The sequence below is a fragment of the Saccopteryx leptura genome, chromosome 4 (assembly GCF_036850995.1).
Source record: "Saccopteryx leptura isolate mSacLep1 chromosome 4, mSacLep1_pri_phased_curated, whole genome shotgun sequence".
NCBI lineage: Eukaryota > Metazoa > Chordata > Mammalia > Chiroptera > Emballonuridae > Saccopteryx > Saccopteryx leptura.
Window position 1 is genome coordinate 143,071,630 of NC_089506.1, and position 10,955 is coordinate 143,082,584.

At 34.1% G+C, this 10,955-nt stretch overlaps 1 pseudogene; it reads right to left on the reverse strand.

Moving 5' to 3' along the window:
- Nucleotides 1–993: 993 nt before the first annotated feature.
- Nucleotides 994–1,502, reverse strand: LOC136404472 (large ribosomal subunit protein eL6-like; annotated as a pseudogene).
- Nucleotides 1,503–10,955: the final 9,453 nt, after the last annotated feature.

Below are 10,955 nucleotides of genomic sequence, written 5' to 3' on the forward strand. Positions count from 1 at the left end.
TGCTGCTCTTACAACTCTCTGGCGGCTGGTAGTTCATTATCACTTTCAGATTTTAATTGATGATATATCTCTTGCTTGGTATTTGACTGAGACCAAGGAAGCAAGAAGAAAGGATTGTTTCTGGTACAGAACAATGAATGAAAAAAGAAAGAGCAGGAGAATAGCATTGCAGAGCAGCGTAGAGAGGTATCACAGGCCCTTTAAGTAGTCCATAAGTGTGAATTTAACTAAATTAGTTCCCTACTGTATACATTTTTTTTTAGAGAAATTTGATATAGTGGCTTACACTATATAAAGTATACCTGAATTCTCTCAATTTTAGGAATTCAAAAGGAAAAAAATATACATTTTATTAGATGTGATTCTAATGCTTTCTGGTCTCTTGAAAAATGCCATTCTCTATAGGTGTAACAAGATCTTTGTTTGAGAGTCATCCTAGTAATACTTGTAACATATAAGCAGAGATTACTTTGCTTAATGCTTTGATGTACCAACAGTTTTTTCTTTTTCTTTTTTAGATAAATTAATAGTCCTTATATCACTGCAGTTGTAGAAAAGCAATCACTATTCTCAAGGACATCTCAATGTTTAAAAATTAATTTTTTCCGCTCTTAATTATCACCTGTCTCCTCTTCTTTTTAGTTGGTCATTTGTTTTAATTTTCCCCATAATGGTAAAAAGGCCTCAACATAAAGATGGACTGAGAACTAAGCTTGTTTTATTCTAAATGCATTCCTAAGTTAAAAGTCTCCAGGCCTGCTGTCCTCTGCCCTGGTTCCACCTATATGTTTTAGGTACCTTAGATCAGAGATACCTGCTTTCTCTATTCAGGTCCTAATTAATTAACCAGTGTTTTTCACATTAGTTGGCTCTAAATCTCAGAATTTTAAGAGGCAGAAACAAGTCAAAGGATTTTTTTAATAAGCAAAGCCTTTATTATTATTATTTAAAAAAAAACAGATCAGGTATTTAATTAGGTTCTTTGTTAGATTTTTAGAACACCAGTTTGTGAGGCTAAATACCACTTTTGGGAGAATAAACACAGAGCAGAGGTAGCCCTGGAGCTGAGGAACAGCTTTGATTTTTGTCATAATTTGTGAGTCCATGGTGTTTCGATCAACCTTGCCCTGGCCTATGGTCTCCTATTTCTCTCTCTCTATGCCGAAGATCCCGCCCTCCTGGTGTCTGGCCTTGCACAGCTTCTTCTTGAAGTAAACCTCAGCGGGGTACTTGGGGACTTTGACACCACTGATAACAATTTGGCAGCAGTGGCGATGACAGATTCCCTGTGTGTTTTACACAGAAAAACTCGACTGAGGAACAGAGGGGTAGTGACAGTAGCAAGCCACTGCTTGGTGCTTCAGGAAAACCAGCCCCTTGCCCCTGTGGCCCCAGGCAGGACGGTCCGGGAAGTGATGCTGGCTGCAGGGTTCTCAGACAGGTTCCGTGCCTGGGCTCGCCAGCTTGGGAGGCACATCTTCAGTAGAATAATATTCAGGCATTTGGCAAAGTTTAGCCACTTGGGTATCATCATTCTTGTCACCACCAACTGGTTTTGTGACAGTTTCAAGAACTCTGACCTCTTATTTCTTTTCAACCCTGGATTTAGCTTCTTGATGCTTGCTCTTGTACATGGACTTTGGGGAATACATAACTGATTCGGAATACTTGCCTGTTCCTCTGACTAGCACAGGGTTTCGGCTGCAGTGGGGCTTCCCCTTCTGAGACATTTTGGCCTTGAGTTCACTCTTCCTAACCTTGCCTCCAGCATCAGCCTTCTCAGCTTTAGGCTTCTTAGTGTCCTTTTTCACCCATCATCGTGCAAGATGGAAAGAAAAAGCCTTCTGTATTTTTTAACTTGAATTCATTTTTAAGTTGTAGTCGTAACATAAAATTTATCATTTTAACTGCTATACGTGTATGCTTTGGTGGCATTAAGTACTAATGAGTTAATTTTAAATAATAGTACATACATTGCGTCTTGTTTATTTGCTATTTTTCTGTTTGTTGCTTCAAAATTCCAGTAAGTTAAGATTCATCATGGCCCTGGCTGGTTGGCTCAGTGGTAGAGCGTCGGCCTGGCGTGCAGAAGTCCCAGGTTCGATTCCCAGCCAGGGCACACAGGAGAAGCGCCCATCTGCTTCTCCACCCCTCCCCCTCTCCTCCCTCTCTGTCTCTCTCTTCCCCTCCCGCAGCCAAGGCTCCATTGGAGCAAAGATGGCCCGGGCTCTGGGGATGGCTCCTTGGCCTCTGCCCCAGGTGCTAGAGTGGCTCTGGTCGCGACAGAGCGACGCCCCGGAGGGGCAGAGCATCGCCCCCTGGTGGGCAGAGCGTCGCCCCCTGGTGGGCGTGCCGGGTGGATCCCGGTAGGGCGCATGCGGGAGTCTGTCTGACTGTCTATCCCCATTTCCAGCTTCAGAAAAATACAAAAAAAAAAGATTCATCATCAGTGTTGTAAGCAGCTACCAAAAAGAATCTTTTGTCCACAACCTGATTCCAGAGAAATTATCTGCTGACTACCTTCAAAGAAAGTGAGGTGATGGAATTTCCTATTTATATGATTATGATGGAAAGTGATACCATCCAAATATAACTGTTCTTATTTAGGGCACTGAGAAGTAATTTTAATATCTAATAGAAATATTATGAAGTAGAAAGTAGGCATTATTTTCTCAAACAGAAAGTATGACTTGCAGAATATGACTTGTTTCTGTTTCTTGCCATTGTTATGTCTTATATAAATGATCTTGCAGGAGAAAAGGCCAAGGCCTTCTGGTCCCTACTCTAAACTTAGTGAAAGTTTTTCAAATCAAGTGTAAAGGAGATTTTTTTTTCACAATAAGTGGTCTCAAAGCCAGGCTTTCCAAGTCTCTTGCAAAGCATTGAGCCTATTTTCCATGAATTTCAATGTACAACATCTACATTGAACTCAAGACAATTAATTTATCAGTCCCACACTTTACTTAGTCATACATTTAATTGTTTACTTTTTTCTAAATAGATTTAGTTGAAAACAAACAAACAAACAAACCAAAAACAAGAGAGAGCTGTAAGAGATATTAATTAAAGGGTTTGGTGGTTCGAGTGAATGTCTGGGGCTGGTCTGGAAATACATCTAAAGACTGGTTAGTCTCTTGGGCTTATAAATCTATTCTTTGCTCTGTATTTCCATATCATTCTCCACTATACAAATTGGAATCTTTTACTTAAACTTCAGTGTTCTCTCACAAGCTTGTTTGGCCTAATTCATGGTACCTATTCATGGCCTGTAGGATGCCAAGTTGTTCGGTTTTTAATTTCAGCTTCCCAAGAATGAGTTGCTGATTGAACATGTTCATTGGCCCAAAGAGTTGAAAAAATTTATAGTGCAAACTTACATGTATGTATTGAGTTCACAATCTCCTGGAAGAGTGATATGCCCTGAATGATCCTGAGATCATCTCTGCTTGGGATGCGACTATACCATAAGTAAACCTATACTCCAATTTTTGCAGTTTAAATTCTTCTTCATAAGGCTTGTTTGGGATTAGAGTTTACTTTAGAGTTCTTTTCATTGATGGAGGTGCTTTCTACAACTCTAACCAATGGTAGATAGCTCACTCCATACCAGAGGCTCTCTTTTTTACCAACTTGTTCCAGAATGTCTATAAGTCTCAGTATTGAATGATGTTAAGAGTTAATAAACAGTTAATATTATTTTAAAAGAGTGAAAAGTTGTTAAAATGTATTCAACAGTTATTAGAACAAGATATTTTCTTTTTTATATATAAAAAATGGGAAGAAATTGGCTTTACTAAATAAGAGGGGCAAGGCTTTCAGTAGTGCGGTCTGACAATAATTTGTATTAGAGTCTGGAAGAATACATTTGTAATGTCTTGTGGTAGTACATTTGTCTTTTCGTGACAGAAGAAATGATTGCTTTAGAGAGCATATCAGTGACTATTTAAAAAGTTAACTCTTTGTTTCCTCACAGCTAATGTTATAAAATTGAGGAAAAAAACATTATGAGAAATCTAATCCAAGTAAGAACAGTTATGAAATATTGTTTACCAGAAACATATACATTGTCCATTTTCAAGGAATGGTGAAAAGGCTGGAAAAGTCGTCAAAATGTTTTTCATTATGTATAGGCATACATTTATTTATTAATCTTAATATTACTATCATATACTATTATCATTTTTGCTGGTTTTGTCTGTGGAGCGTGACTTTCAAGTTAAACAAACATACCTATCTAATGTGGTTTTTGCTGACAGATGAACTGTGCCTGATAAGCTGCCAATTAGACTTTGCTGTCCTATTTTTCCAAGTTTGATGGCTTTAATGGTTATTTGAGAACTAGCTCTCTTTTATCTGTACTTTTGTGTAAAGTCTGTTCTTCCTTCAGGTTCTTGATTTGCCCTGAAAATATCTGTTGATATTTATGTTTCCCTCAGAGTCCAACCAACATCCCGAGGGCAGAAATGGCAACTTATTGGACTCTATCAAAATGTGTAGTGCTTGGGTTAAGGTGATGGGACTCCTTAAGGTAGGGTATCACAAAACTTATTGTTTAAACTGATCACTTCTAAGAGTGAAAGAGATTAAGAATTATATTGTGATAGCAGGTGTAAACTGTCCAAATAAAATCAGGATGTATAATTACTCTTCTTCAAGGCAGCTCGGGTGGAAACAAAGGTAGGGCACTATTGAACTCAAATTTTTAAAAGTGAATTGAATCCAGTAGCGCTTCTTTATCTGTGGGGGATATATCTCAATACCCCAATGAATCCACAAATAGATCCAAATGCCATATATACTATGATACAGATCTATCTAAGTTTAAATTACAAATAAGGCACAGAAAGAAATTATCAATAATAATAAAATAGAACAATGATAAAAATATACTGTAATAAAAGTTACATAAATGTGGTCTCTCCCTCAAAAAGCCTTGTTGCACTGTGCTCACTTTTTCACTTAGAAAGCACTTTATAGCTTCTCTTTGGCATATTCAAATTGCCAGCATCACTACTCTTGTGTTTTGTGGCCATTCTTAAGTAAAATAAGACTTACCTGAACACAACCACTACAAAACTATGACAACCAATCTGATAACTGAGATGGGACACTAAGTGACTAACTGGTGGGGAGTGTATATAGCGTGGACACGCTGGAATAAGAGAGGAGTCACATCCCTGGAAGGATAGTGTGGGATTTCATCACAATACTCAGAATGGTGCACAATTTAAGACTTCTAAATTGTTTGTGCGATTTTTAATTTAATGTCTTCAGACGTTAGTTGACTATGGGTAACTGAAATTACAGAAAGGAAAACCGCACATAAGGGGGACTACTGTATTCCTGAATTGAACCAATGAAATATTTTTAATCAGTTTTACTATTCATAAATTAATGGTAATTAAAAGTCAGACATTAAATATAACTTATTTTGTCTCCCAAAGTGATTCATCTTTTAAAAGAATGAAGTATGTGTATATATGTATATACATATGTATATCAACATGATGCTGGTATTTATTGATCTGCTTGTATTTTTTCTGCTTAAGTCTACTGGTTTTGCACTATACAGGAACATATAATTTTGAAAGGGATTGATTTTCTAAAAGGGTTAATCATGCATTGAAAGAAGGGGATGATTTCCATACTAAAAATGCATTTGTGTTAAATGTATTCAGCTTGTGGCCTGCACATAGTGGGCATTCAGTAAATATGTGATGAATAAATAAATAAATGAGTGAAGAGTTCTAGCTTAGATTTGTTTCCCCTCTAGGACCTGTAGCCAGCCAATATTTTTATCTGGTTCATGCTGTTTCTTCAATTTATCAAGGTCACTTTGAATTCTGATCTTTTCTTCTGAAGTGTTAGCAATCCTTTGTAACTTGGTGTTATCTGAAAAATACAACCTGTATGAAATGTGTGACTGAGTTAAGTTAGGAGTGTCATGTTGGACATTTTCTTAAATTAGAACACAGCTGGAAATTATTACATAACTGAAAGCATACTTCATTTCAGTCTTATCATGCCAGCCTTGTCCACATTTGACTGATTTTTTTTCTCTTATCATCCATAACCAATTACTCAGCTTCTTCACTAAATAAAAAAATAAGATGCACAATAGAGCCTCATGGAAATTATAAGACAAGAAAGGCAATAGGCAATAGGTGAGGGCATTAGAGAAATATCTTATAAGACTACCTTATAAATTATTCTTCAGGGCACACCTGTTGTATATTTTCCAATAGGCAAGTCTTGCCACATAATGTGTAGAAACAATCTACTATGGATATTCTCATAGGGCAGATGTAAATTCTCTAATACATTCATATGTCCTCTTTTAAAAATTTGGTAGAAAAATATCATTCCACTGAGAGTTTAATTTTCTTCAAGTTTCATACCAGTTCACTACCTTGTTATCAAGAAAACTTTTATTTACATCAAGAAATAATAATCTCTATATTATTTTTAAATTATTTAGTTTTTTAAAATGCACAAAGCAATAAAAAAAAAGGATACAGGTATATAGTAGGAGATAAACCGATCAGTGACTACATGTGCAGCATGAAGGAAATAACTGAAATAATTATTCATCTAATTTAAAATAAAATTCTCTTTTACCTTCATATTTATTTTTTAAATTTATTTGATAAATGAGGTCAAAATTACTTCACTTGAGTATATATTCATGGACTCACATTAGCATAGAAACTACCAAACCATTGCTCAAATATTAGTGGATTGTATCTATATTTTTATCTTTCCCTTTCTTATTTTTAAATTAAAAAACTTTAATTTTCTTCCCATTGTAGAAAAATACAAAGTGCCATTTACTAACATAAAAAAATATATATATATATTTTAAATTTTGTGCCAATTGCCTTTTTCATTTGGAGAAAATATAACAATGTAAGTAAAATATAATTATTGCCATAGAATAAGTTTATAAGCAAATTCCTTTGTTTACATAACAAGAGGGAAAATCACCCTTCTGATGATAAAGACCCCATTTCTAACACATATTTAAAATTCCAGTAGCATGATGTGTTTTACTAGTTCAGGACTACAGTCTAAACATCCCCCTTTGATTCATAAGTGGCAGTATGCATTTGTATGAGGAGGTACAGTAGGCAGTGTGAATTCCCAATGTTGATGATGATTTGTATGTCACAGGCTTCATTTCCAACAATGCTATATGCAAATTAGTTATAGCTTCATGCCAGGGTAGAATACCATTCACGGAGTAATTGCCAGCATTTTTCCTGGTCACTCTATACATGGAAAAAAAAAAAACCATTTAGGGACCTATTTCTACAAATTAGCAGAACAAATGCATTATGTTGTACACATTTTCCTATTATTTTTATCACAATTAGAGATGTTTATTTTTTGTTGCATATTTAATTTATATTAAATGTAATATCAATACACCTTCAATGTTTAATCAATTCTGCATTTTTAAACACTGTTATTTTACACAGTTTAGTATATGAGAATTATTTAAGATAAAATAAATTTGTTGCAAATTATTTGAAAGTCTGAGTGTCATGAATAAAATACATGGTGATTAGATGGTAAGAAATTACTCTGTTACTGTGGCAGTACACAAGACACAAATGTTTAAATTAATTTTTGCTTCATCTAAAAATATTTGCGATTTCTGAGCATTTTATTTTTTAATTTCTAAGAGCAGTGTACTTGGACCTAAGCCCAAATAATGAAAGGGATAATTGTTTTTAACGAGAAGAGCTTACATTTCTTAGGGAGAATAATTCAGCATGGGATTTTGAAAGTCTATGAAGTGAGAGAAAGGTACTAATAGATGAATTGGAAACAGACAATTTCTATTATGGCATCTGTGAGCTTTCTTCATTCCATTTAAATTTTCTCTCATTTTAGTAATATAGTGATATGTACTCCTTTTCAGCTTCACATGTGAAAATGAAGCAACTGCTTTCCTGCATACGCAAAATGATTTTTAAATGCATTCTGTGAATAAAACACATTAAATGTCATTTACATATAGTACGTTAACACATATGAAAAATGGTTCACACAGTACATTAGGAAGGGAATAAACAGAAATGACTTTAAAATGCCTGCTATATTTATAACAATTTAAAAAGATAGAGCAATGAATTTCAGGTGCATTGGACTTCATTCAGTGACAGAGTTTTCTTTGGAAGCCCTTATTTATTATTATTTTTTTAAACACTCTTTTGCCAGTTGTAGTGCTGAGCTGCCAAGATTTTCAGAGCTGACCAGGAGGTGGAGAGCTCATGCAAATGAGCTCCTCTTCTCCGCTGGCAGCCCACAATGATTCAAAAAAAGGCTTTAACCCAGAAGATGAGTCTGAGCTGAATATCACCAGCCAGAAACCACTCTAATGTTCCATGTTAGGTGAGAAATTGTCTTCCGAATATATTTTACCTACCAAAATTCACTGGCTCTGTTACCGTTGATGGTTTTTTTCCCTATTGTTTTCTAAGTGGAATCCCATCCATTAAAAAAAAACACCTTCTTATCGTTAAATTAAATTTCTAGGCAATATTTCTATTTTTCTCAACTTATATAACACCCATCAACAGGAATATATGTGTGTATCTTTATTTCCAGGCCGTCTGAATTATATATGGTTAAATTTCAGTGTTTAATAATATATTGAACCTAAAAGAAATGTTGAAAAATATAAAATGTGTGTAAGCTTCAAAGTTTTATTAGGTTTCCTAGTGTTAGCTGGCAGATGATGTAATTTTCAAGAATAGTAAAACAGAGGAGATGTTGAATTGACGAGATGCAAGTCCAGCAGTATATTATAACATCGTCCTTTTACCTCAGATTCTGGTTTCGTGTACACTTCCGCCTTTGGTAATTTACATAAACATACATAGGCTATGAATTATGCATAAACCTTATTTTAAAAGCAGAGCTTTCAACTCTTATAGTGCACTAGTATACACACCCATTTGTTCGGCTCTGCCCTGTTTTCATTACTTGCAATTTCTTGGAACACAAAAGAGTGTGAAAAAGCTGACAGAAATGGACAGTATTTTTCCTTGTGTGTGTGGGAAATATTTGTTTCCTTTTCAAGGCAATTGGTATAGCAAAGTTTTGTCTGTGATTGTTGGTCCTAGTTACCTTTTCCAAGGAAGAATGCATTAAAATGTCTGAACTTACAAAACAACAATTGCAATCAGATACTTTATTTATTTTATTTTTAAAAGATGCTACAGAAATTGTTCCTATTTGAATAAATGTGAGCACATGTATAATGAGGAAGCAACCATTACATTTTTGGGGATATCCCAATTATACTTGAAATAAATTGGCAATATTAAAACATTGATGGAATAGTTAGCCATGCAGAAAATATAAAATATTTAGCATTATTATTGTATTTATTCAAGTAGTATTGAATATTCTGATTAATATACACATGTGAGTCCTCTGCATGTGAAACATTTTGTGATTACTCTCTTTTCATATGAATGTATCTGCTTAAAATAATCCATCCAATAATATTAGTAAAGAGATGTAGCTATTTTTATGAAAGGGACAGTTTATTAAATAAAAATAATGCAGGATGGCATGTAAACATAATTTTAATGAGAAAATATTTTAATCTGTTAACTAATTATCCTGGTTTTTAATATATTTAATAATATTAAAATAATAATGCTATGCTTTAAAAATGGTAAAATATCTTCATTCTCTCTTTTTTTAAAAATTTACTTTTCACTTCTTTCCTATTTTTTATTATGTACCTCTGGGTCTTGGTGTTTTTTCTCTTCCCTGCTTCTTTCTTTTCTTACCTAACTTCTCTTTTATTCTCTATTTTAACACTTGGTGGACATTAATAATCAATTAATGCCTAAAATTTAACTTCACTTTTTGTCAATTCTTTTAGCTTATTTCTCTTAACATCTAATTAAGCTTTTATGAGAATTTTTTCCTCTTGATAAATTCTAAACTAATGCTACAGGAAAATGGATATTTAGTGTAAATGAAAAAGGAGAAGTTTGTGCAGCTAGATTTACTTTCAGATGTTCTGCCTTTGAGGATGGTAAGAGTCTGATTTCATTCTGTTGCAGGGAGTTACCAAGTTTTTCCTTTGTGGGTTTCCATTAAAGATGAACACTTAGAAATTAATGACCAAAATGCCTTTTGGGTCATTTCATCCTAATATTATGTATGATGTACTGAGCACCCATACATTCTATAGCAACACAGACTTTAATAAATAGCAGTTGAAGAGGTGTGAAGCTGAAAACTTAGGTTTTTACTAAGCAACTGGAACTTAAAGGGACCAGGTGCAAACTGAAAGGAACATACTTCACCAAGAGATGGTAGGACAATTTGCTTCAGCATTCCCTCTGAAAAAGGAAATTTTACCCGGAACCTCTTGCTCTCTCATTTAGAAAAAAAGACAGAAAAATTGGAGAAGCATAAGCAGAACTAGTCAACTATGCTACCTTGTTTCAAGAGAGCTATCAACTTAAGTTTACAATTAAAACTAAGGTTATCTATCTATCTAATCTTTATGATTATATTTGGTAGTAAGCAATACATTTTTATTTAAATAACATACCTTTGCTTCTTTATATCTGATTTTGTTTGATTTTACTAAATGAGTGTGAATGCTTCTAACCTGAACTATTTAACAGAAAAAAAAATACTCAGAAGGGATTTGATTGTTTGATCACAATCAAAACTTCTTTTATTTTATTTAGACTCTTTAGAACTATGTAAGTGTAAATAAAATGCTCATTTCTACTCTGAAATAAGTCTGGTGAAAAGACTTTTATAAGTTGGGACAGCTTTCCTATGACGATATGCAAGTGTCCTACAGTGGTCACTTGTCATATACTAGACTAGATATCTCTTATTAAAAACACCTGGAAGAGAATTCTTTTTTAAAAAAATTTATTGACATTATTGAGGTAAGATTATTAATAAAA